This window comes from Arvicola amphibius, chromosome 4 (genome assembly GCF_903992535.2).
Source record: "Arvicola amphibius chromosome 4, mArvAmp1.2, whole genome shotgun sequence".
In the NCBI taxonomy this organism is placed as follows: Eukaryota; Metazoa; Chordata; class Mammalia; order Rodentia; family Cricetidae; genus Arvicola; species Arvicola amphibius.
In genome coordinates this window covers 157,407,246-157,434,886 of record NC_052050.1, presented here as the reverse complement: position 1 = coordinate 157,434,886, position 27,641 = coordinate 157,407,246, and the positions used below count along the sequence as shown (strand labels likewise).

At 41.2% G+C, this 27,641-nt stretch overlaps 1 protein-coding gene and 1 pseudogene across 2 annotated transcripts in view; both read right to left on the bottom strand.

The window, feature by feature from the left end:
- Nalf1 (NALCN channel auxiliary factor 1) overlaps window positions 1-27,641 on the bottom strand; it is a 462,371-nt gene that overhangs the window by 300,361 nt on the left and 134,369 nt on the right. The gene's annotated exons all lie outside the window — the stretch shown is intronic.
- LOC119813753 lies at window positions 7,510-7,628 on the bottom strand (annotated as a pseudogene).

The window sequence follows — 27,641 nt, the reverse complement described above, 5'->3', positions numbered from 1 at the left end:
GTAGATTCTGGAAGGATTTTTAAAAAAAAAAAAAAAAAAAACAGAACAAAACTCCTTAATCATATGAAGGAATGACACTGGAAAATATTGCCCATGGCTCTTTGGTGAAAAAATGAAAAAATTGATGCCCTGGCAAAGCTGAAGCATGCATGGGCAGCTTCTATATGGCGCTTCCGTGGTTCTATTGAACTTGTCCATACTGGGTTTCATGGTCTAAGTTGATGAGGATGACCGACCAGGTTTCTTCCTCAAGAGGGTGCCAGATCTCATTACAGATGGCTGTGAGCCACCGTGTGGTTGCTGGGAATTGAACTCAGGAACTCTGAAAAGAGCAGGCAGTGCTCCCTAGCCTCTGAGCCATCTTCTCCAGCATTCTCCAGCAGAGTTTGCTGAATCTAATGAAGAGATAGTTTCTTCCAAACCTTTACCCTGGGTTGCTCTTTTGGTCAGTCTCTCCTAACCACGCACACACTGGAGAGGAATTATGTGCATAGGTGTGGCTTCTGGAGTTCTTTCTAAAGGAAGTTTTACTAAATAGAATACTTTATTGTAATGAATTCACAAATCCAATCATCGCATAGCTAGATTAAGAAAGCCACTCAAATGCTCACCCAGTTCCTAACCCTGTGCATCTTAGTGAATTTCTGTATAGTTAGAATGGGCATTCGGAGGCCTTGGGACTTCATTACTTTAAGTTTTATCTATTGCATTTTTATTCATTTATCAGCATGAAGAGGGGATCATGGCAGAGTTGAAACTGGAAGAAAGAAGTTTCCTAGACTCCTCTGTTATTCTTCACAGCCTAAAGAGTACACACAGCCAACAGAAAAGGAGCAAATCAACCAGGGCCCTTTCCTCCAGCAACACAGAGAGATTCTCAACACTGAGCTGAGCATAACTCTGCACGGCGGACCCCACACTTCCCCATTCCATCTCGCACTCTGCAACGATTCCATTTCTAAATGCTGCCAAAAATTGAATCCAAACCTGGAGGCTAAGGTGATTTCTGTCCCCAACTAAAGTATTTCTAATGTGGCTGATTTAGTTGCCACTCTGTGTTCCCATGAACCCAGGAAAGTCTTAATTATATGAGAACTATATCATTATTTCCCCTGGGGTGCTGGAATTAGAGAGTGATTTTCAAAATTTGCATGAGAGGAAATGAATACCTAGCAAAGAGAAGCATGGCACGGGCTTAATTCTACTGCAGTCACTTACGAGAATGCACTTAAAAAGAACAGATTTCTTGAAGTATTGTTCTTTTTATGGTTATTATTAGAGAACTCAATACCGGATTCCCTGACTCGAAGCTAAACCCTACCTAGGGTTATATAGCAGAGGAGGCTTTTAACGGGTGCCACTGAAACCTTAATGAAGGCGCCTCCATGCCTCTATTTTCCCTGCATGTAAGCTGCACGAATGTAAGCAACCAGGACAGGACGCGGTGTTCCTGATGAAGCTCAGAGTGCAAACTTCCTACAAAATGTGTATGTTAAGCCTACAAGTAAGACTTGAGAACAATGCCACTCAGAAAGCCACTTGGAACAAAACACCCCCGCAGAAAACCCCTTTGGAGAAAAGCTGCACCCCAAGAGCTCTCTGTTCCCCACATCCTCCGCCCATCCGTTGCTGGGAGGGCATCAACATCCTGCTTGCCAGAGAGAAAGTACAACATGGTGTGCGTTCAGTACAAGCGCCTCTCAGATCCTCCCTCCATTTGCCTTAAACACCAAGGAGGTGAATTTGTTGATTCCAAGTTGTTCTTAAGGCAGTGCTAATGGCATCTTCTGGCCGGGAAGTAGAGAAATAGAAACAAACACGGAACACAGTGAAGTCTGCATACAATCTACATGAGTTACATGAGGAAGTGTGTGTGTGTGTGTGTGTGTGTGTGTGTGTGTGTGTGGTGTCGTTAAACAGGCGAGTGATCATGTAAAATCACACTCTTCCTTCTTCTGCAGGACAAACCCTCCCATTCTCACATAATTCAGAATTATCCAGACAATTGATGTCTGTTTGTTTTTAAGGCTCCGTCATGAAACTATGCTGTCTTTGTAATAGACACCATCTCCCTAGAGTGGGCCATTTCATTGCTAAAGACTACAGATCGGGCCATTTTGAACTGCCAGTGAGCTGAGGCTCTGACCCCCCTTCCCCTAACTTGTGGTCTTAACAGTAAGATGACCCAGGATACAATCCAAAGCTCTCTTGATGAGATGCCCACAGTGTGTCTCCGCCTCGGGTTCTGTTTCTCCAAGAACCCTGCAGGACACAGCTCACAAAAGAATGCCAAGCAATAAGCCAATAGCCATCTTGCTGTTGGCTGAGCCCCACTTAGAAACAGTGGTCCAGGGCAGAGAGGTAGGGAGAAGATGGCCATTCAGTTCTGGGGCACTCTCTGTCTTCTCATTTTGTTAAGTGGAGCTGCCTGAGAACTACTTCCCCATTTTTATATTTCATGAAATACCTTCTGCGTTATTAAAAGGTGTATTGACTCAGTGTCTTCACAACTGTACAGCAAAGGGAAAAGGTGATTAACTGAGTGAGCCAGCGTGCTTTGCATATGAAAAGGTAAGTGTTTCTTTTCAGTTGCTTGAGGGCATTCTCAATGCTCTTTTAAAAGGAAAGATGATTGGTTTTAAATAATATTCCAGACATGATTCCAGTCATAATTTATTTTTCCTCATTCAGGAAAGAAGCCATTGTCTAAAGCGATCCTGCCAATTTGTAAATGTTACCGAAATAAAACAAAGCAAAACTCAAACACAACCCTGAGTAATTTCCCAGAGAATGCCCAAGAAGGCTGTCTTTTTTGAAAGGGGCCTGTTTATGCTTTCATTTAAAAATGTTTAATAAAGGGGGAGACTTTTAATAACTATAACCCTGAGAGATCAAAAGAATTTTGAAAACAAAAACACATTATTAGGAAGCTGAAAACCTGCTCTGATTTTTCCCATAAGTCTTTTCTTCCTATCGATGCCTAGTAAAATCTCATGTCTCTTAGAATCCAATGGCCTTGTTTGATACAGAACAGCATATATGATCTATTAGACATAAAACTTCCCTGGGGGAAAATTATTCTTTCTACTTTTCTACCCATCCCCCAGACTCATAGACCCACAGAGGACCAGGCTGAATGTAGAATCAAATCAATTGAGACCAATGTGCACTAAGTTCAGCATGTGGACTCAAAGGCCACACAGCCAGGAAGAGACACTTGGCATCAGCAAAGGCAGTTTTATTTATTTGGATATTGCTTGTAAATTTTTCTTTGTGAGAATTAATATAACTCTAATTTCACTTAGTACACACACATACACACACACACACACACACACACACACACACACACACACACACCAGCATAAATAAGGAGTTTTCAAATCTATTTTATACTGCCTTAAAGGAATTTATAATACTATTCTCTATGGGAAGAAATCACTTTATAAAAATGGAGACTAAGCCTGGAGACTAAGCCAGGTGGTGGTGGCACACACCTTTAATCCCAGAACTCGAGAGGCAGAGGCAGGAGGATCTCTGTGAATTCGAGGCCAGTTTGGTCTACAGAGTAAGTTCCAGGACAGGCTTCAAAGCTACAGAAAAACCCTATCTCAAAAAACCAAAACAAAATAGCAAAAAGGAAAAGACAAAAAAAGAAAAAGAAATGGAAACTAAAATTTTTCGCAATTATATAATTTTGAGAAAAAAAAATTCTTGTTTTTAATTTACTCATGACTTAGAATGTGTGGGTAGAGTGCAACATGTGTGTGGTGCACTCGGGTGGTTGTGAGAAGGTGTGCAAGCTCATTGGCATGTGTTGGCAGGCCAGAAGAAGGTGGCAGGTGTCTCTTGTTTATTGCCTTGTGGCAGGTATTATCTCTGAACTGGAAGCTTGCCATCATGGCTAGGCTGGCTAGCCAGCCAGTGCCCAGAGCCCACCTTTCTCAGCTCTCCAACATGGGGAGACAGGCACATCATCACCATGTCTGGCTTCTTTACATGGATGCCGCGGGTAAAAATCCAAGTCCTTATGCATACATAAGAAATCCTCTATACTCTCTAGGTCCTCTCCCCAGCCCTGTTTTTATTTTTGATTGTCCCCTGCTTTTGATTTTTTAATTGATATTCATAATGATTTATTATACATATTAATGCTAAAATATGATGTACTGATTCACATATGTATGTGTACTACATAATAAAATCAGGGTAGCAACCAAACCTGCCTAAATGTCTACTGTTTGCTACAAAGGGATAAAGACGATTTTGTCTACGAACATAAGGGAAGACAGTCTGCTCACAAAGGATGAACTCCTATCGTCTTTGATAAAACGGCTACCCCCGAGAGACATCCTTTTAAGAGAAATAAGTTGTATAATCTCATTCACATGTAGGATCTACAGAAAGTTGATTTTATACAGGTTTGAGATTTTATACAGAGTCTGGGAAATCAAGGATGATCGGTGTGTATGAGGTCATGGGTGGAGGGGAGATGAGATAACAGCCATGAGCTATACACATCTGAGAACACTAGAAGAAAGAACTCTAGGAAGTTTTACTCCAAAGGCATGGATGAGTGATGTATGACACTCTATGTGTGTGTGCACTCACATGTGTGTATGTGTGAGAGAGAGACAGAGGTAGACACACACACAGAACGCTTGTTTTAAAAAGGGAGGTGAGCTGGGGAGATGGACCTAGTATTTCAGAGCACCGTGCACCCAAATGTTCCCAGCACCTATATGGTGGCTCATAACCATCTGTAACTCTGGTCCCAGGGGATCTGGCGCACTATTCTGACCTCCACGGGTACCGCATACTTATATATGGTCCGTGTATGTGGCCTACACCCACAGCCAATCGGGCCGCCCTCCTCTTCCCTCAGTTGGGAATGGCTCCCATTACTGTATATGTGAAGACAGGAATCAGAGCCTACCACCTTCAGGTCAGAAACATGCAAGTGGAGAAGCATGAACACAGGAGCATATGGGACAGCGTGCTGGATACCACACACTTGGAAAAGACCTCAGCTCTCACCTCCTCTGCTTCAGTCCTGCACAGACCTGCAGATGCCTTTGTGGACAGATTGCTTGTTTTCTCTATGATAATCCTCCACCCCAGTCTGCTGCCTACAAACCTTGCATGATACAGATTTCATGTAGCAAGTATATTACAAATATTTTTAACTTCTTCTAACCCTACTGATCCCATCAAATATTTAGAAAAGAAAAAAAAAACTAACAGGCCACAGAAATGATAATGCTTGTTTTCGTTGTCCACATTCCACATGTTTTAGGTTCAAAAATTTAAATTTATATATTAATAAATAAGGTTACATTTGCACAGACACATAGGGCTTACAAAACGTCTTTCTACAACATGCAAACAGCCTACTGTACCACCCTCTGGGTTTTGGAAATGTCTGTGATAGAATATGTACATTTTCAGTGTTCCAGTAACGGATGCTGTATCTATTTGTGTAACTGTCTCATGTCCATCAGTCACTCCATTCACCCCTTCACACGCACACACGCACACGCGCACACAGACACGTGCACACGCACACGTGCACACACACACACACACAAACACGTTCACACCCAGCTTGACGGGTAACCCTCACCATTGTCTCCTTGGGTGACTCTGATCTCTGGACTTTGGTCCCTGGAAAATGAAGAGTAGATGAGGCGGGCTGGAAATCTGTGCTCAGGACAGATGTCCTGACAGATCTTTTCTGGAATTTTACCACATTCCTCTCCCCTCTTCTTCTCTCCCCTTCTTAATGAACATGCGTTCCTAATACCCTTCCCTTCTTCCAGTCTGCGTCTTTCCTCAGGTGGGCATCCTCCAGGGTCACAGACACCCTCGAGTTCCTCTCTCCTGGCTATCTTGTAAGAGTCCTCTTCACTGTGTCCTCTGTTACTGTCTGCTCTGGACCAATGCCATTTGTCCCTACTGTCATGGTTCTCAGAAAGACTGAACATATCGATGCACTTTGCACAACAAACATGATTTCCAATTTGTTTCAGTTATCACAGGTTCCCCCAATCAAATTAAAACCCAATAGCTGTGCAGCTTTTATTGGGATGAGTAATGGGGTCCCGACCACAGGTTTACACGTGTGACTTAGCCTTTTCTAGATGGTTACTAACTGACCTTTATCAACGTACTTCAGACTGTGAGCTGCAGTAGGAGGAAACTCACATACCAGGCTGAAGCAGAACCTTCTCTGGGTCTCTTGGAATAGAAAGAAAGTCACAGGGTGTCCTAATGCAGAGAACCCTCGCCTTAATCAGTGTCCTGATGCAGAGAACCCTTGCCTTAATCAGTGCAGCTTGGGTTTGTAGCAGAGAAACCGAAGCAGGAGGTCAACCAAGTCCCTCCTGTGTGGTAGGAAAGCAGAGACTCTCGGGACAGCACACAGTTGAGTTATTGGATCTATTATCCAAAGATAACTTCATCCAAAAAAAAAATCAAAGTTGACAAACAAGAAACAAATTGGAATGGAATATGGATGAGCCTCCCCAGAATCCAGCTATCGAAACACAATTGTTTGGGCTTGGCTGTGCCAGTTTAATAGAACACACAGGACGACACAGAGCATTCTTCATTGTGTGATGTTTAAAAGATTGATTTCTGCTTGGCCCAAAGAGACATTGATCAAGGCGGCTCTGCCACTCAACCGTCAGTTTTCAAGAGGACACCTTGCAGGTGAAGCCGTCCCACCGCATCTCCGTCCAGTTTTGCAGAATGCCGCCCTAACTCGGGGATGCTTTTCTTGTGTTTTGTTTGTGTTGCTACCAAACACTATTTATTTAGCTTCTGCGCTGCTTTTCTAAGCAATAGAAACTAATTAGTCCACAGCCCTTCTTACACGCTTTAGTATGGTAAAAAGAAACAGAGTTAAGCATAAGAATTGGAGTATTTTATTAATCTGCCTTAGTTTTATACCATACTTCATTAATTAACGACACCTGTGAATCTTTGGCTGTGTGTGCCAACCGTTTTACGTTTTTCTTCATACTTGCGAGTGTGATACTTTATTTACATTTTCATTAGGTGGACTGAATGTTCATGATGTGAGGGGAAGGAATATTTTATTGATCTGATTTCCTCTCCTTTGAAACCATTTTCTACTCTTTCTCTTCTCATTTATTTTTACTTTTGAGAGAAGATATCACACTGTGTAAACCAGGCCATCTTCCAGCTCACAGAGACTCACCTGCCTTTGCCTGCTGAGCTCTGTGATTAAAGGCCTTGTGTAACCACGACTAGGGAATGCTGTTTTCTCTTAAGCACTCTCTCCTTCCTTCTCTCCCCATCTTTCTCTCTCTCCCTTTTCTCCTCCCCATCTCTCAATTAACAAAGGCAGAACTTTATTATAAGTTGTTGAGGGACTTCATTATTTAATTATTGTGATTTTTTTTAAAAAAAAAAACAAAGTTTTCCCCTTTGCCCCAAACCTCAAACCACAACCAAGCTAATAGCTGCAAGCTTGTTTGTTTGTTTTGCCTACAGCGCCTGGTATTCACAGGCAATCTCCCTTCCAAGCACTAACAAGGCCCAGCCTTGCTTAACTTCCAAGATCTGATGAGGTTGGGTGTGTTCAGGGTGATGTGGCTGTAGACAGACTTAGTCACTAATTCAAAGCATCTCCTCCCAAGAAGTAAAAGTCTCTCTTGTACTATAACAGCCTGGTCCTCCTACAGCACTGTCTCAGAGAAATGTCTGCTGGTCAGGTCTGCTTTCTGCCCTTTGGCCCTTTAGCCAGTGAACAGTGTGGGGCCAATCCTACATGGAGACCTTCTTTCTGAGTACTGAGTGCCCTTGGCTCCCGTGGAGACCTTCCCCTGCCTTTGAGTTGTCCTCCATTTTTGCAGCGATACCCTGCAGATGGAAGGGTACCACACCTCGTGTCACCGCGCAAGATGTGGCTCCCTATTAAATAACAGACAGCAGGCCATTTGATTGTGTCTGCCTCATTGATTCTCATCTGCCTCATACAAACAACCCAGAAATGTTTAAGAAGGCAAAAGGACAGCCAAGAAATCCTGACCAAAAAGAATACCAAAAAGAGGTATGGCCACACCTATTTCAAATTATACTACTTAGTCAGAGTAATCAAAACAGCCTGGTACCAGCACAGAAACAAACACATTGCTCAGTGAGATAGAATTGAGGACCCAGATATAATTCCACAAGACAAGTTACCTGATGTTTATTTTTTTACATGGATACCCAAACAACGTACATTCAACAATGTTGCAGGGGCACCTGAGCATCAGCATGGAGACAAAGAAATCTAGAACTTCACTTCTCATTGTAGACAGACTAATTCCAAATGAGTCAAGGATATCAACATAAAACCTGATACCCTGTAACAGCTAGAAAAGAAGAAGGGGCATGCTCCAGTGTATAGTCACAAATAAGGGCTTTCTGAGCAAGAGTCTGGGAACCCGGGAGAAAAGATCAAGAATCAATGAGTGGGATCTCATGAGACTCAAAAGCTTGTGTGGAGTAAAAGAAACTCAAGCCAGGGAAGAGGCAGTCCACAGAATGGGAGAAAATCTTTGCTAGCTATTATTCACCTGAGAGAGAATTTGTGGCTAGAATATATAAAGAACTCAAATAATTATCTTAAAAAATAAACAAAGAGTGCTCAGCATCCTGAACCATCAGGGAAACGCAGATTAAAACTCTTCTGGTTTGCCTCAGTCAGGACGGCTATCATCAGGAAAACCAGTAACTCCGTGTGGATGCAGTGCAAGGAGAATCTTTGCACACTGTTGGTGGGAGTGTAAACTAGTATGGCTACTTTGTAAATTGGTCTTTCAGTTTCTTAAAAAAATAAAGAAGAAAGAAATGAATGATGATGATGATGATGATGATGATGATGATGATGATGGTGGTGGTGGTGGTGATGATGGTGGTGATGATGATGATGATGATGTTAGAAACAGAACAGTCATAGGACCCAGCTAAAGTGCTCCCGGGCATCCTCTCCTCCTTCAGAGACACAGGTCATCATGTCCATTGCTGGTGTCTTCACTATAGCTTGGGAATTAAATCAACATCAATGTCTATTCACAAATGAATGAACACAGTGTGTTACCTGTGCACAACGAAAAGTTACTCAGCTGTGAAGGAAAATGAATCACGAAATTAACAGGTAGATGGATGGAACCAGAAACAATTATAGCAAGTTAGGTAACTCAGGCCCAGAAAGACAAAGACGGGATGTTTTCTCACATGTAGAGCCCAGCATCAAACCTTTTTTTTTCTGTATTTTACATGAAGCATAAGTGGAAGTCAGTAGAGCCAAAAGGGGTTAATATTTTGTGAAGAAGAAATGCATGAGGGAAGGAAGAATAGTAGATTATGTGCAAAATTAAAATAGGTGGAATGCCAGAGATGGAACAGCCTAAACAGAGAGAGAGACATAGCAGTATCTGAAAAATCAAGGGGTGAAGGGGAAGCCACCCAAAGGAGCACACAAAGCTGGAAGGAAGCCCGCAGTCTCAAAACCCACACTGACTTTTCCGTGGTGACTCCTGGTGTAGGGAGTCAAATTCAACCCTAAAAATCCATCCCATTTAAGTCAACGGAGCTGGCGTGTTGAGTATGATACTCAGACACGACAAGCTTCAACTGCTCTGTGCAGACAGTACTTCATGGTCACCTCTCACAACTCCTCTCCTCAAATGTGCAGCCTTACAGGTGTATCTTCTTCCCTGTTAGGGTTGTCATAGAAACCAATGTGGGATTGAAGCAATATGAATATAAAATGCCGCAGAGTATATATTTATATCTCTCAGGGAAAACTTATTACCTAAGGAAAACATTGACAGTATTTCTGCCTCCTGTGGAATGGAAACAGGCAGATTCCAGGTTGTAGGTTCAACATCGCTAACCTGTTTACAGAACTGGATTATTCCAGCTGTGTAACTGCGATGGGGAGTTTCCTCTTGTTGATTTACTCACCGCATAATCACCACCCAAAAAGCGTTTGTTCAGGGCTGATTATGGACAGGTACTGCCCAGCGGACTTCTGCACAATGTGCTGAGGCGGGGAATGTCCCACAGTGTGCATAATCAGGGAATGTCACACAATAGGCCAAGGTGGACGATGTCCCACAGTGTGCCTAGGCAGTGAATGTCCCACACTGTGCCTAGGCAGGGCCATTCTTGCTTGTGGTAGAGCATGGGAAGAAGAGGGTGGCCAACAGTAACAGTGGATATTGTAAGGGATAAGGCAACGCCTGAGAATGGTTGTTTTTCTGAAGAGACAACAGGTGTGGAACTGGAGGAGAGGGGCTACAGAGGTCACTCAGAGTGGAGAAGACCTTCCTGGGGAACTGCACGAGAACAAACCAGAAGGCAGCAATGGAAGATCCTGGCCACAAAGTTTGTGGGAAGAGGAAACAAAGTACGATGACCTTCAGGCAGGTAGAGACTGGTTTGAAGAAGACTGTAAGGGGTGAGGAATGGGGTGGATCAAGGTGGAGAGGGAGTCACCCAGTTCCGTCCTCATGGAAGACATGAGGACACCTGGTGACTGATCCCTGGCTTCTGTTCACACATGACATGTGAGCTTGTTACAGCAACAGAACTTAAATAGAGGCATGGTTTGATTATTCTAAGAGGAGGTATTTGATTTACCTGTGTTCTCGGCAAGGCACGTTCTTCTTCTGAGAGGAGCAATGACAGGGGATGGCTTTACACACTGAGGAGGGACCTTACTTACTTTATGTCTTTTATTTTGCTAGGGACCAGACAGGGGTTCAGTGGACTTGTGAGGCAAAGATGAATCCATCCTCCTCTCCCACTTCCTAGAACATTGCTGGATGCTTCTACCCAGAACAAAGATCCTACATGCTATGGTTCTTGCCTGCATTGGCAGGTTCATCTCTCAACAAACTCCTCTTCCTTCTCTGTTCCTGTAGGAGCCACCTCAAAACTTTACAGTTCAGTAGACATAGGCTGTCACTTCTGCATCTGTTCATTGTGCTTGCTCTGAACACAGTGTTCCTGCCATAGCCTCTCAAGAAACACTGTAAGAGTCAGGTAAGAATGTGCTTCAAAATTTCATCTAAGACATTCTCCCAATACCACCCCATGCCTTCACTATGTGCAGGGACAAGCACACCATCTTTAGCATGGCAGACATCGACCTTGTTAGTCTTAATTTCAGTAACGATTTAAATAAATTTCAATAGCATGGGATTATGTCCTATTCATCTCAACATGTCTAATGCCTGAGAGAGGCAGCTGTCACCTAATAAACGTTTGCCAAGCATACAAAAATTTGAGAATTATCACTCAAGCTACTTTTTATTATGGACATTTTGAACTGAATCTGATCAAACGTCTTCCAGGAAAACATACTTTATCTCCAGGAGTATTAGATCATTGAATTACTTTAAATATTTATGATTTGCTTCGCCTTATTGATTGTTGCGTTGCCTGGTGAGCAAAGAGGCAATTATTTAAAATTATAATGGGAAGAGCTTTCTGTGACAGAAGAAAACGAGTTTTTACAGTGTTGACATTTATGAAGACACTTGACATCTCAACCACCAAGCATCACAACAGTAAGGGGCAAAATAAAATTAAAATTATAAGAAGGCGACAATGACAAAGCCCAGAGCTAAACTGCGGGAAGAAGCTGGCTTGTGCACTTATTTTTAGCTGGAGAAAGTCAAGGAGGAGACTTTAGTCTATGATTTAAGAGAAAATATTCTGAGCACCTTCTTTTATCTACATTTACGTTACCGTTATCTTTTATGTTACAGTGAGAATGTGTTGGAACTAGTTGACCCATTTTTTCAAGCGTCCACTCATAATCAATTAATTGATCTCATAGTCATGCTGCTCTATAAGATTTCATATTGAAAATATGGAAACAAAGAGATCATCAACACAGCAGTATTGTCACTTGGGCCTCATCCATCACCCCATAGGAGTTCATCTACTCTGCATTAGACAGTCTTCCTGGGGATTTTTTTTTCCCTCAGGACTTCATTTGCACGAATATTTCTTTAGGAATCATGCGTGGTGAAGGAAGTACATTTTGTGTTTGTGTTTCACCGATAGGAAAGACATAACCATAATAATTAAAGGGGAAACAGAGTTTTCTCACATCCACTGAGCCCCTGCTGTGCCTTTAAGCCAGCACGAGGCCCGTGGCAGGATCCTGAGTGGAACGGTGAGGATAAGGATGCTGTCATTTCTACTGCATCTCCCGTCCACCAGGTCACTGTACCATGTCCCTCAAGGGAGACGTTCGGCTCTCTAAGTGATCCCAGGAAGTGGCCATCTTTATGGCTTCATTTCATGTTTACAAGAATGGCAGCTGAGGAGCAGGCCGAGAGTCATGTGTTGGAATTTGATGAGGCTCTCATATAAGTAGATGACAATGGGGCTCAAAGTCCTGAATTTGACTCCATTGGATCAGTGTGAGTGAAAAGAGAGACCCGAGGGGAAGGCTCAGCTGAGCTCTCAGCACTGCAAACTGCAGCAAATGCAGGTGCTGCCCATTGAGAGAAGAACATAAAACACACCCACCTTATTTAATGGCTTGTCCTTGCCATTAAACCACAGGCACCACGTTTTTATATAGGGTTTTATATAGTTTTTCAAATTAGCTTATAAAATATTACATTTCATTATAGAATTTCAAACATAATTTGTGTTGACCCCCTGTTCTCTTCTTCTATACTTCCCCTCTTATACCCTTTCATGCTTAAATAACCTCTCCTCTGCTTTAAATCCAATTGTAATCCATTGCTCTTTTCCCTTCCTCAGCTCCTCTTTGCTCCCAGCTCCTGGCCTTCTTCTTCCTGGTGTTAGGATCTATACTCATACTCATATATATACACTGAAGAGTAAGATCAGTGTATGAGAGGAACTATATAATATTTATCTTTTCGACGTCTGGATGATAATGCTTAACAAAATAATTTCCAGTTTCCTCTACTTGTCGGCAAATATTCTAACTTCATTTTGCTGCACAGCTGTGCAAAATTGCACACATGAACCACGTGGGAAGGTTCTCCCCTCTGTTGATGGGCAACCAGCCGGGCTCCACACCTCGCTGCCATGAATAGTGCAACTCTAAACCACAGCTTTAAATCTAGGTGTCTCCAGTCCATTTCCCATCCCAGCTTGGCTCACCCAGCTCTGTGAGCAGGTGAGGTCCCCAGTCCAGCAGCATCTGCCTCATCTGGGAGCATGCTGGAAAGAAGAATGTACAATGGGCAGAAGCCAGAGTCGTATTTGAAATTTATCACCATTTCCATGTAATTTCGTGCAGAGATAAGAGAAAATCATAACTAACTCTTCACAGCATATGGTGGACAATGACAGCTCTACCCAGTGGGATTTCATTTTCACTGAAAGCGAAGGTCAAATTCCATGCTTTGAATTTTCCTTGAGAAAATTCATTTCTCAAGGAGTCTGCTAACTGCACAACAATTATTGGCCATGTTTTCATGAAAAGAAAATTTCTGGAATCATAATTCATGTATTTACAACAAAGATTTACTAAGTCAATTCTGTGTCCAGCCCTGTTCTAGAATTGTGTATTTTTCTGTTTCTGGGAAATTAAACAATGGACTTCATGTGTGAGCTTAGATGCCTGTTTCTCCCAGAAGGTATGTAGACTCCAGAGGGCAGCTTTGGGTATAGGTCTTTGCTTTCTGCCTTGTTCGAGACAGGTTCTCTCTCGTTTAGTGCTATATATGCCTGACTAGCTTCTGGGAAATCTCCCATCACTGCGCTCTATCTTGCATTGGGAGCCCTGAGACTACAGATGTAGAGAATGCCATGTTCAGCTTTAGGTACATCCTGGGGATCTGACCCAGGTTCTTACAATTGTTGACAAGTACCATACTCACTCAGTCCTTGGTCGTATGGCTAATCAGTTCCCTTCCATATCCACAGAGACTAAAGGAATAACCATCAAATACTAACGAAAGAGCCCAAAATACAAAAGCTGTATTTGAACCCCAGTCCCACGTTTCCTGGATTCAATCACAGATGCAAATGCTGCTAAGTAATTTCAACATCGTAAATGGGCAAGTAATTTCCAAGGCACTTAGAGTATGTGTTTGCTGTGAAGCAGCAATCTCCAAGGTCCTGCTGTTCTGAGAAAGATTATTCATAGACTAAAATATTATATCAAATATTTCCATGCTCAGTGTTTCTTTTAAAGTAAACATGTTTTCTAAAAGCATACACTAGAAGAAATCAAGGGAAAGTCTGGGGCCACCCATACTGGGTCACTACCCTTGCCTCACCCTCCTTCTGGCTTTGTGGCCACTACAATGAATTGAATTTTGAACTTTAAACAAAGGTTTCTTGCCTTGTGTTTTCATTCTTTTTGTGTGCAGCAAGAGATTTATTCAACCTCATTGCTTCATGCCATTCTATGACTGTGCTATGGTCTCTACGGTTTATGTTTTCTCCAATGACGGGCATTGAAGCTTCCAACTTTCAGTTATTATGTAGAGGAATATGAGCACTGTTGTTGGTGGGCGGGGATTACAATTGCTGCGTCCACAGAGGTTTGCCAGTAGAAGTTGCCCAACACACCTTCAATGTGATTTCCCTCCTCCACAGTCCCCCAAACACGGTTGTCCTACATGCTCACCGACACTTAGCAATGCTCCTTTAATTTTAGCTGATCTGGTGGCAGTGAGGCAGCCCATTGGCTTTTAGTGTGCAGCTGTTTGGTGACAATGGCAGGCAGTGGACTATGTCCTCACAATCTGTGATGATGTCATATTGCACAGGAATGTCCTTGGAGCTGCGACAACGGCGGTTGCTGATCAGCTGATACCCACAGGAAGTCTGTCTGCTTATTTCTCTCATGGCTGGAGAAATATTGAATATTTTTTCCCTACAATCCTTTGTGATTTTCTGTGTCTGTCAATTTTGACAGTTTCTATTTTTTGTTTTAGAAAGTTTTCACTCGATTTGAATTTCCATAACCGGGTCCATCAGGTGACATTTGATAACTGGCTGTGAATATTTCAATGTTTGTAGAGTCTGTATGGCGTGTGTGTACGTGTGCTTTGTTTTTTTCAGGCTGATTAGTCTTGTGAAGTTTTTTCAAATTTATTTATCTCGTCAATGACCATATTTAGAGTTACATTCTATATTCAACTTAATTTATACAAGCTCTTGCATTTTTAACATATACATCTACATTTTTAAATATTATGTAAGCCTTCTCTAACTTCTGAGATGAATTTTTGTTGTTGAGTTTTTCAAGACAGGGTTTCCATAAAATATTCGTAGCTGTTCTGGAACTTACTTTGTAGACCAAGCTGGCCTTGAACTCATGGAGATCCACTTGCCTCTGTTTCCTGAGTGCTGGGATTAAAGGCATGAGCCACCACCGCCTAGGCTGAGATGAATATTTTAATTATTGATTTATTTTTCTGTCTTAGGAATATCTGTTTATAGATGTGCATTTCCTTCTAAGTACATATTCCAGAGCTATAAGTTTTTATCTACTACTAATATTTAATTACTATTAAATTTATTTTATGTGAATCATTATTGTAACAATTGATATAACAATCTCTTTGGTTTCCAACAGAGAAGAGCAGCATCGTACAATTCCACTAATTGGATGAGGCTTCTTCTCTTGACTTAATTTAATCATATCGTGGGTATAAATATAAGCCTTATAACATTGACAGCTGTCTTTAAGAAGTTGTCAGTTAAAATACGATCTCTATAAATATCCACACATCAGCAAATTGCTAAGGGCAATAATATTCTGACTTGTGTTCATGAGGACACAAAACGTGAGGGGAAGGGAGTCGGGGCCTTGCGCATGTTAGTCAAGTCCTGCTCCTCAGCTGCTACGGAACCCCACAATCATGTTAATTTACATAATCTTTCCTGAATGACTTGACAACGCTCATTGCAAATTGAGATGAATTCTACATATTAATAAAGAAATAGCGCTTACAGGAATTTATTCCATAGATTTCATCCTTCATGTGAAGAAGTGTAAACACTAGAATGCTCCCTGTAATGTCATTCTCAAACCAAAGCTGAATGACACCCTGAGGACCCATCAATAAGAAACTAAGTAAATCATGTCCAGACAGTAAGTGAATCACTGTATAGTTGGGGTGATTTGATCCAATACAAACCCTTACCAAAATTTCTTAGAAATAAAGAACTGTAAGTAAATACAAAATAAATAAATTCTGTAATTAGCATTCTCCATGGAAAACCAGGCAAGAAATGGCAGTTCTGTGGCTTTTGGTGAATGTACATGCCACGTATCTAGCACCAGAGTGCCATTCAGAATGATGGGAGTGTCCCCTGTATCCCTGGGGTCCGCCTATCATCCCTATCGTCTTCCAAATCCATATCAGCCATGACCTCGCACCTGTCCCATCCATGTTGGAATCAGTGCTTCACCCACTGGCTTCTTTCCCTTAGCAATGCACATGTGACACTCTTCTTCATCCTCCAGCAGTCTGACTTCTCTTTCCTTTATTACCGAATGATATTCCATTGTGAAGTTATACCATAGTCTGTGCATCCATTCACCTTTTATAGATGACTGACACTCCATTGTATAGTTATACCATAGTCTGTGTACCCATTCACCTTTTACAGATGTTGACACTCCATTGTATAGCTATACCATAGTCTGTGTACCCATTCACCTTTTGTAGATTTGTTCATTTAGGACAAACAGGCTTGTATATGAGTGTTTAACTCTAAACATTAATTTAACTTTTAAAAATTAGGGATCGTGAGTGTCGGATGAGATGGCGTGTGTGTGGTTTTGTAAGAACTGAGCAAACCCAGGGTTCTGTATCAATTTTCACCCCCACCCCAGGGAGTACACGTTACTACTGGCCTTCTCAATTGCAGCGGGCGGTGGCATTAGTACTGCTGCACCATCCTTCAGGGGCTCAGGATGAGCTTATTTGAATTAGTATTTCCTAATGATGTCCCAGCTTGAGGACCTTTTCGTAGAATTGCTAGCATTTGAATATTTTCTCTGATGAGGACTCTGTTCAGTTCTCCTGCTCAATTTTATTGGTTTATTTCCTTAGTGAGGAACTTTGAGAGTTTGCTGTATTCGTTTGTTTTGTTTAGTTTTTAAGACGGGGTTTCTCTGTTTAGCCCTGGTTCTCCCAGAACTTGTTCTATATACCAGGCTGGCCTCAAACTCAGAAATCCTCCAGCCACTGTCCGCCACGAAAGGGGATTAAAGGTGTGCATCACCTTGATTTCTTGTATCATTTCAATATAAGGTCTTAATTGGGTATGAGTCTTTTAAACATTTCTTCCAAGTTATGCCTTGAATCTTTACTCTGTTACTGGCACTGATTCCAGCATTTGAAAAGAGGCATATTGTTCTTATGAGAACTTAAAGTCTCCAGGGTTTGTGTGACAGGTCAGATTAGTCATACAAGGATTCTGATGTCTTGAATTAAACATCTGGAGATTAAAATGTCAACAGCACCAGAGGACATCAGGCTGTGCTTCTACTGACAAAGGTCGAAGGCACTCTCTGGGGTTTCATGAGCGTGGGCAATAACCACACTTATGTAAGAGGCTTTGAAAGGTACACCCACCAACAGTGAAGTTGTTGGAGGCTTCTATGAGTTATATTTTTTTGCTGTATTTAAAATGAATAAATCAGGTATTTTCTTTGGCAAACACCTGCATTTAACACCTGATTTATAGGATTAATTATTTCATATAACCTGCTTTTACTAGAAGGCATATTTACTGAACCTTCTATGTATTTACTTTTACTGACTCTTTTTATATGCAAATAAAACTTTTCATAGAAAAGAAAGTCAGAAAATATTATGGTTTGTTCTTGAGGAATACTTCTGAGCCGTCATGGTTCTGCTCCTGGAGTTTAAGGGGGGAGCTGGCGCACAACTGTGACGGCTTTGTGGATACATCACTTTATGTAACAGACTCTCTTGGAGGAGACCTTACACTTGGTGTCATACTGTATCCTGCAGCCACGCTGCAACAATGGTCCCCAGCACCATGACACAAACATGTCAGGTCCTATCCACTTCAGCTACCCAGTGTTTAAGATGAAGTTTATGTGTCTGGTCAACAGTGTGGTTAAAGGAAAGGCCACAGGCCCAACCTACCAGACAGGCCAAGGTCTAAGGGGGCACCACGGATCCACCTACAGGGCCTGTACAATGAAGTTGCACCATCTGGTGGCTGTAATTATAAGTCTTTCACAAAAGGAGGCCATTGTCAAACACTTAAGAATTATACATTCCTTTGTTATCTGGCATTTAAAGATGTATGACATAAAGAGAGACCGGCTGAAAGACTCAGTGGGTTCATCAGCTTTGGCTTTGGTGTTAATCTACAGTGTCTCAATCCTGAATTCTTTATTTGTGAAGAGCAACAAACTGGAAGTGACAGCCCCTGGGTAAGCCAAGACATGCTAACCTCACACCACTGTAGTTATATGGTATGAAGCATCAAATCACACAAGCCAATCCTGGTTTATCTTACATGAACGAACATCTGAGATTTCTGTCAGTGTTTATATATCTGACTAGTAGAACACCAGATTTGATTCTATGTATGAAGGTAAGGAATTCTCTGCAATAAATACATACAAGAAAGTATTAAAATGAAACAGTTACAATAATTAAAAAGCCTATGGATACAAAGAAAACAGATTGGAGAGCAAGCAGGCTCAAGGCAGCAATGCGTTACTTTAGAAAGGGAGCAAGCGTTGCTGTTTACTTCTCTTTTGGCAGAAGGTGGAACAGTGTGCCCACTCACACCCACCCCTTCTAGGACTGCTATGAAGGCAGCAGAGGTATCGGTTGCTTATGTAAGTTCCATAAAGCTGTGTATTCATAACATAACATGTGTGTGATAATTACTGGGCTGCAGGCACTAAGAGTCTGACTGAAGGCATCAGGGCAGAATCATAGGCAGAAGATGGAAGAATGATGTAGGATGTCCTTCTGTATATGTGTTGCTTTTACTGGCTAATGAATAAAGCTGCTTTGGCCTATGGCAGGGCAGAATATAGCTAGGCTGGAAGAGATACATAGAGAGAATATGCAGAGTCCAGGAGATGCCATGTAGCTGTTGAAGGAGAAAGACAGCAGAACACCAGAACCTTACCAGTAGGCCACAACCTCATGACAATACACAGATTAATAGAAATGGGCTAATTTAAGATATGGGTTATCAAGAAATATGCCTAAGCTATTGGCCAAAGTGTAACTAATACAGTTTCTGGGTGACTATTTGAGTATGGGTGGCCAGGAATGAATGAGCAGTCTGTTTACAAAATGGCACAGTGATGTGGGTCAACTACATCTACATAAAAGCTGAGAGAGCTTGGGAAGGAATTCTAGACACACACACAAAAAAAACAGAGTTAAGCAATACTTCTTCATAGCAGCATTTTCTTGGGCGGGCTCTGTTAGTGGCAAACAGAGGCATAATTTTTTCAATAGTAGGCTTCCTGACTCAGCATCATCAGCAAAAAAAAAAAAAAAAAAAAAAAAAAAAAAAAAAAAAAAAACCTGTGAGTCTCCTTTAAGAGCTGGCTTCCTGGATCATGTTGATGCCATTATGAAGCACTTAAGTGGGGTCTGTGAGCAGCATGCTACAAATTATCTAATGGCAACATAGACCTGCTGCATCTCTGGAGTTGGGACAGTGAGCATGGCTCCCCCATGTTGGACTAGGTAGAACAAAATGGCAGGGCTGTAGACTTGGTCCTACCCATGCACGCTTAGCACTAAAAAAGGCACTCCTGTTCAGAAAATTATTACAGATATGCTATAAAGAAAGATTCAGACAGAAATAACCTTGAAACAAGACACGGTATGTTTAAAAACGTTCATAGGTTTGGGAGAGAGAAGAAATAATAGAGAGAATTATAAAAAGAAATAGGTTTAAAAAATAAAACAGTCTTTAAAGAGACAGTAAAAGTAATATAAAAGAGTACAGACAGTCATAGATTTTTAAAAAAGTAAAGGAAAATAAGCCACGTAGGAAGGAATATATACAGAGAGCCTGAATTATGTATATTTTTGTATTGTCTTTGAATTTTTTGACTGCAGAGAGATGCATATGATTCTGGGGGCTCCAAACTAAACCAACATGAATGTATCTTGACTTCAAAATTTGGGTCTAAGGATATGTCACTTTGGAAAAGAGGTTCTGTTTTTATTTCCACAAAATAAAAACCTGTGGATCATTCCAGGCTAATATGGTTTGATGGAACAAGACTCCCTGAAAAAAGGTCTTGATAAACCCTAAAAATACTTTGCCCAACAGACAGCAGGAAGCAGTTTGGAAAAAACTACATTCAAACTCCCAAAATTATTGTTTACAAATGCTTGTTTTCATTTAAAAGGGGTTGGGTATAAATGGTTAAATGGCCACAGCCAACCTCTTTTCTAAAAAAAAAAAAAAAAATAAGGAAGAGATGCTATAGAGATGAATATTTTGCATTGGTAGGGATCTTGACCTATTGATACAAATTTTAGGTCAAATTTGTTATATGTAATTTCTGTTCTTGTTTAAGGTACCATATTTAACCATTTAAAAATGTAATGTATAATTAAATTTTACAGATTAATAGGTAGTCGTTTATAATAGTCAAACTTGTAGTCATGTTAGTTAGGTTTCCTAGATATATAAAGATATAATTCAGTTAGATAGAAAATCTTCAACACTCCAAAGACCTACAGAATATGGCATTTAAAATGTTTAAGAATATAGACTTTTCATGACAATGAGACACATCTCCTGGCAGCACCAATCAACTTCAAGAGGATGATGGGCATCGTTGAGGCTCTTTATGAAATCTGTTAGTCATTTGGGCAAGAAATAGCTCTTTGCCTGGACTGCTTGGTGGTGTGCTGTTTGTACTGGTTATGTAGGATCCACAGAAAAATGACTGCTGAACGTGCCTAAAAAAGGTGAGACAATCCTTTAGGGTTCCTGCTTCACAGAAGAAACTGTCAGACATTCTGCAGGACATAAAAGAAAGTTACTGACAAACTGCCAACATACACAGAACAGATCTTCAAATTTCCTGCTTCATGGAAGAGTCTGCCAGATGCTATGGGCCTATATGCTGAAGATAGATGCCCCAACAAAGGAACTTTGGGTGACTGTTCAGGCAGCAAGATGTCTCTGTCAATTCTAGAGTTCTGAAAATTGTTTACAATGCACTTCTTGTTTGCTTAAAAAATATTATATCTTCCTGATGTCTTTGAAGAACTGAAGACAGTTATAGTTTTCTTTAGTTATGATAAAAGATATAAAACTTTAGAGACACAAAGATAAGGTAGATGATAGTGTATTTTCATTAATCTGCCAAATGTAAAGAGACAAAATATTATAATTATAGTTCTTGCTTGATAACTGTTTTGTAATATGTAATTTTACTATGTTAAAGTTAAAACCTTCCTTTTTATTTAGTCAGAAAAGGGGAGATGATGTGGGATATCCTTCTGTATATGTGTTGTTTTTATTGGCTAATGAATAAAGCTACTTTGGCCAATGGAAGGGCAGAATATAGCAGGCTGGAAGAGATCTAAAGAGAGAGTAAACGGAGTCAGGGAGATACCATGTAGTTGCCGAAGGTGAAAGATGTCACAACACTGGAACCTAACTGGTAGGCCACAGCCTCATGGTGATACACAGATTAATAGAAATGGGTTAATTTAAGATATAAAAGTTAGCCATGAATATGCCTAAGATATTTGTTAAGCAGTGTTGTAATTAATATAGTTTCTGTGTGATTAGTTGGGTCTGGGTGGCCAGAAATGAAAGAGCAGTCTCCACTTACAAAAAACAATATTTGATTCCATCTTCATATTCAGAGTCTTGAAGTTACTCTCTAATATAGACAGATAATTTCAAACTTGGGGACCTTCATGTTGGTGGAAAGGAAGTCATAAACTATTAGGAAATATTATCTTCAGATGTGTGACTTTTGTTTATGTTGCATTTGTTTACCTCTATGAAGCTGTGTTACCGTGCCTGTCTAGAACACCTGATGGTCCTAATAAAGAGCTGAATGGCCAATAGCAAGGCAGGAATGAGGGTAGGCAGGGCTGCAGGAAGAGAAGATAAATAGAAGAAGAAATGAGGAAAAGGAGGAGCATGGGATGGGGAGAATGACATCAGGGCCAGGCACCCAGCTACACAGCTACACAGCTACACAGCAAGACATGGAGAAAGAAGTAAAGTAATGAATACAGACATAGACAAAGATAAGAGCCCAGAGGCCAAAGGTTGATGGGATAATTTAAGACAAGACAAACTTGCCAGAAATTAGCCAAGCTAAGACTGGGCAATCATAACTAAGTATAAGTCTCAAAAATGTTTTCAACTTTTCAAAAAAATATGTCTTTGGTTTTAATAATAGCACTATATATTTTCAGGAACCTCTGTCTCCCTGACCTTCACATTCTGACTTTATGAAAACCTAGACATCTGGATGAAATGATGTATGGTGTATCGGACCTTTGCAGAGACACCTCAGCACTGCTGAGTCTGCTCCTCAGCATGTACACATGTGTGCGAGTCTGATACATGAAAGGGGCCAAAGAGGAGCCAGAGAAAGGCACTGGCTATGCAAAATAAAAGCAAAGCTCTCTCTATAAATATCCCTTGACACAAATGGCCAAGGTACTGAAAAGCAATTTTGCACCTCCCATTTTATCAAAAGGTATGCTGCCAAAGGAAGAAAAACCAACATGGTATAAAATGAAAATAAGAACAAAATTTGATAAAATAAAAACAATAGCTTTTAGTTGGATTAAAATAGTATGTTTCATAAAGACTAGTTTTGCCAGTATTAGAAGGAAAAATACAGTGTTGGCAATGGTTCAAACATGACTTGGAATCGTGTATATCATATAGGCAATGTTCGCCCAGAGGGCTTAGACATCACGGCAGTGCTGGATGTAAGGCTTAGCTCGTTAGGTTGCTCCTCCAGAATCCCATGCTGTTAGTGTGCAGTTTCTGTAAGGATAATAATTTAGAAAAAACTGCAAGTAATTACATGAATCTTTTAAGCAAGTAAACCCACCTTAGATATTCCGTGAAACTTAAATATCTACCTTGAGGATCAGTGTTTTTCTGAAGCATTGTTTAAATTGCATAGTAATTCTTAGACTGCATTAGTTAAATTTAAATTGCAAAATTGTTGCACATATATGGTGTGCACAGAGGTGCAGATAGCAATCTTATGTCATATTTTCATTTCTCCTTTTGAGGATGCTGAGAGCAGTCATATTGGGAGATAAATGTATGTGAATGTTGGTTAAATACATTTTAAGAGGAATAAATATTTGTATCTATATGTAATAATATTTAATATTTATGGTATCTTTCCTATATAATTAATAACTGTATAGTCTTACATGAAGTAAAAGTCAAAATTTGAAAAGGTATCACCAATATATTCAATTAATGGATATTAAGCACTCCAAATTTCTTTCTTCTGGGGTTTTCTGTTGCTTTCTGTAAGCCAAAGAGACTTTAACATTTAGCCCTGCTATCTAGCTGAGGACAGGGGCGGATGCACACAACAACATGGAGTAGACCTGCAGAGCAGTGAGCTGCACGCCCTCCGAGTGGAGCGGATGTGCACACTCAGGAGAGTAGTGCTTCTGCCGGGACACTCATTTTCCCTGTGACTGTTTATGGAGTGCTGGACGTCAGAGTTGAGCAATCCATGAGGGATGGACAATACTCAGCAACTCGTGATCTGATTCCCAACTATTCCACATTAACTGTACACAGTCAAGACTCGGCAGTATTAGTTGAGATCATCTATTCAAGGAAAATCCAGGTGAGCTTCTCAAGGGAAGAGATGAAGCAAGTTTTTGCATTCCAAAAAATAAGTGCCTTATTTAAAAAAAGAAGAAGAAAAATAAATTAACCAAGATTTCTGCTTTCTTTAAGCAGAAGCTGTCTTCTGTGAGGTTAAAGAATAAAATTATAAACAAACTGAATAATTGGAAGCATTGTGAAGCGTGGCAGTAATCAATTCCATTTGATTTTGCCACATTAAATGCGGAAAGCCAGCCGGGCGCCGGTGGCGTACGCCTTTAATCCCAGCACTCCGGAGGCAGAGGCAGGCGGATCTCTTTGAGTTCGAGGCCAGCCTGGTCTACAAGAGCTAGTTCCAGGACAGACTCTAAAGCTACAGAGAAACCCTGTCTCGAAAAACCAAAAAAAAAAAAAAAAAATGCGGAAAGCCTGGTTCTGAGTCCATGCTTGGCTCTTGTCTCAGTACCTAGCCTACACCACCCAGTTCTGCGGTTGTTTTTGCAGGGGAGAAAGCGATTGGTTAATTGCCAGTCTAGACCCATTTCAACAAACATTTCTCTGAAAGAGAAAATTAGGTAGTAGGAAGGATTGTCTACCTATGTTTGCACAGAGAGGGCTTTTCTTTTAACCCTTAGTTACCTAACGTCAACAAATATAATTCAGCATTGCTGTTCTTAATATAAAGCCATTTCCTTCTTTGTTACTTAAAAAGTCTCTTAGAAATAAGGTCGCTATTCTTTAACTCCATTGTTTCAGGATTCCCAGGAGGTTCCTGCTTTTCACAGAAGTGGGGCACGCCTGGAGCAGAATATATTCTCTTGACTTTTCCCAACAATACTTGCAACGACTTCTGAAGATTTCCATCTGCGAGCGCGACCTTCAGAACAGCGGGGTGCCAGCAACTACAGCAACCACTCCGCAGGAAACAGCCTGGAGGTAGTTTCAAGGTTAAACCTAACTGCCGCTTTTAGGGGCTCCTCATCCTCCACAACCCCTGTACTATCGGAAAGACGCACTGAATGAAAGCTTAAGTAAGCAGAAGTGGGATCTCCCATTTTAACTACTGGGCCGGCAGATGCTCCTCCTCACTGTGTTGGAAAACAGGAGGGATCAGTCTCGCCTCCTCCGGTCCTCAGGTGGGTGACGCATAGCAACAGCATAGATCGTTGTCACTGTGGGTAAGGCACAGGGGGTAAGGTAGAAGGGATGAAATGTGGCTCTGCACCCCTGAAATTTTCACAGACAAGGCTGTGCGGCAGCCACTCATCACATTGTAGCTGCTGTCAGGATGCACAGAGATGAATGCCAGTCAGCTTGTAGCTCCTGGTTTTTCTCGTGTTCCTTCAAGGACTCCAGCCCATGGAATGGTGCCGCCCACAATCAACAACTCTCTCTCCTGTTAGGTCAAGTATCTCTGGGAACACCCTCCCAGTTGTGTGTCTTCTAGTGGTTCTAGCTGCAGTTTACAATGAAGGTAAGTCATCATCCCTCCAGGAAAGAAAAAAAATGTATTGTCTTTGTTCATTTGATTGTTTTGCAACTTAGAAAATTGCATGGTGTGCCCCACATGACCAAAACAGACGGTGCTGTAAATACATAACATTTGTGTAAAATCTGGATAGATTTCGGCACCCATGAGTCACAGATTTTACAGACCTGAATATCTAGTGGTCCCTGTCTACACGATCATGAGCATCAGAAACAAACTGGAGGTGTTGAGGTTGAGGGGCTAAGGGGTCAGCATTGGTGTCACAGTGGCAGCTCATGCTGACCATCAGGGCCTTGCTGCGACCCTCACCCAGCATGTCCTCACATTGGAACAGTAGAGAAGGACAGCGCAATGATGCCATGCATCACGCCTACGACCTCTCCAAGCCCAGGTTTTGTATAGATGAGATGGTTCACCTATAGAAGTTGAAACTGAACCCTGTCACCACTGCCCTCACAGCCCCCAACAGGGGGTCTCACCTGTGGTCTACTCAACAACTGAAACACTGACTAAAAAGTTCAACACATAAATAAAACTTGGGAAAGAGAGCTCCAGGCTCATGACATAGAAAGACTGAGAAAGAGAGAGAGAGTAAAATGTCTTGTTCACTGAAAATAAAGTGAGGTTTCACAATGACCTCTAGGTCACATTTCCAAAGAATGAAAAGAAGAAAAGCAAAATGAGGAGAAAAAAAAAAGCAGAAAGGCTATGCTAAACTCGACCACTATATACCTTCTGTGTCTTTATAGATATCAAAAGACATGCTTATTTATATCTCCTGACTGTAAAATATTCTTTTGATTATGATAAAAGGGAACTCAGCAAAATACTAAAAAGGGGGGTACTTATGAGACATTTAGTACATTTTTTGTCAGTTAAACTATTGCGGCATTGATTATTGTCGAGATCATGGTGTGTGCAAATCTGTTGATTCACAAAACAAATTTTGTGTGTTTATCTCTTAGGATGTATATGCACTGATGTTTGTCCCGTAGATCACAACTTCATGGGCAGAACTTGGTTGGTAATGCCAAGTGAACAGCCAGTGCCTAAAGCCCAGCTCTGGTGAGGGTGGAGGAAGCGCCGGGCTGGGGACTGGGAAAGTGAAGAACTACTCCTTTCGCTCAGCAGAAGAAGCTCTAAACGTCAGTCTAATTTTTTTAATCTGTAAGAATATAGTATGAAAATATTTTTTAATGATGTGATTTAATTTGGAAATTTTCATGGACGGGACTTTTTGGAGTTATTGTAACGTATTTTACGAGTAGGGGAAATGGAAAACTTCATCAGGCCGGAATAGAGCTGTGAATTCCTAGCAACAGAAGATCTGCTGTTGCTTCAATTGTTTGTTCTTTTATTTTAGAAATTGAGGTCTTGCTGCATGGCCTTCACTGGTCTGTTATTTTTTTGTGTAGCTTAGGGTGGTGAACCCTCCTGCCCCTGTCTGTCAAAGGCTGTGATGTGGGATGTCCTTCTGTATGCTGTGAATATGTGTCGTTTTTATTGGCCTATGGCAGGGCAGAGTATAGCTAGGCAGGGAAAAGAAGACAGAGTCATCGAGGAGATGCCAGCAACCCACTGGAGCATCAAGATGTACTACATAACAGGTAACACCATGAAGCCAAGTGGTGATGCACAGATTATTAGAAATGGATTAATTTATATGTAGGAGCTGGCCAGTGATAAGCCTGAGCCATCAGCCAAGCAACTATAATTAATAATATCAAGTCTCTGAATGATTATTTTATAAGCAGCTGAGGGGGCCCATGGGTGGGAGAGAAACTGGTCTAGCGGCAACCGGATAAAGTAGAGAGAACATCCAACTACGAGTATGTCCAGTCCCTGACTGCAAATAATTAAAGTCAGTTACATCAGTTCATGACTTAAAAATAGTTATCAAGCAGCAGAGACTGGGCCCTAGGATTTTTCAGCCACCGTCAGCTGCTTCCCAGCCCCCTTGTCTTCTCATCATGATGTAAACAAACCTCCTTCCATTGTGAGAAATGGACACAGCGAGTGTTCTCCATCTGGTATTTTTAATTTAATGTTTAAAATATGTCGTTTGGTTAACTTGGGAAAGCACTTCTGTTTCACCTTCACCTCTGACGCTAATGATATATTCCAGGGCATAGAGAAAACAGCCCCAGACCAGGTCCCATGACAAGCAAATTATTAGCCTTGTCTTTGCAAGTGCCCACTTTAACCAGGACTGCAGATAACCGAATAGAAATTGCATCGCAGTGAATCTTCTGAACAAATAAAATCAGAAAAGCAGAGAGTAAGTTAAGCAAGATATGCCACATGACCC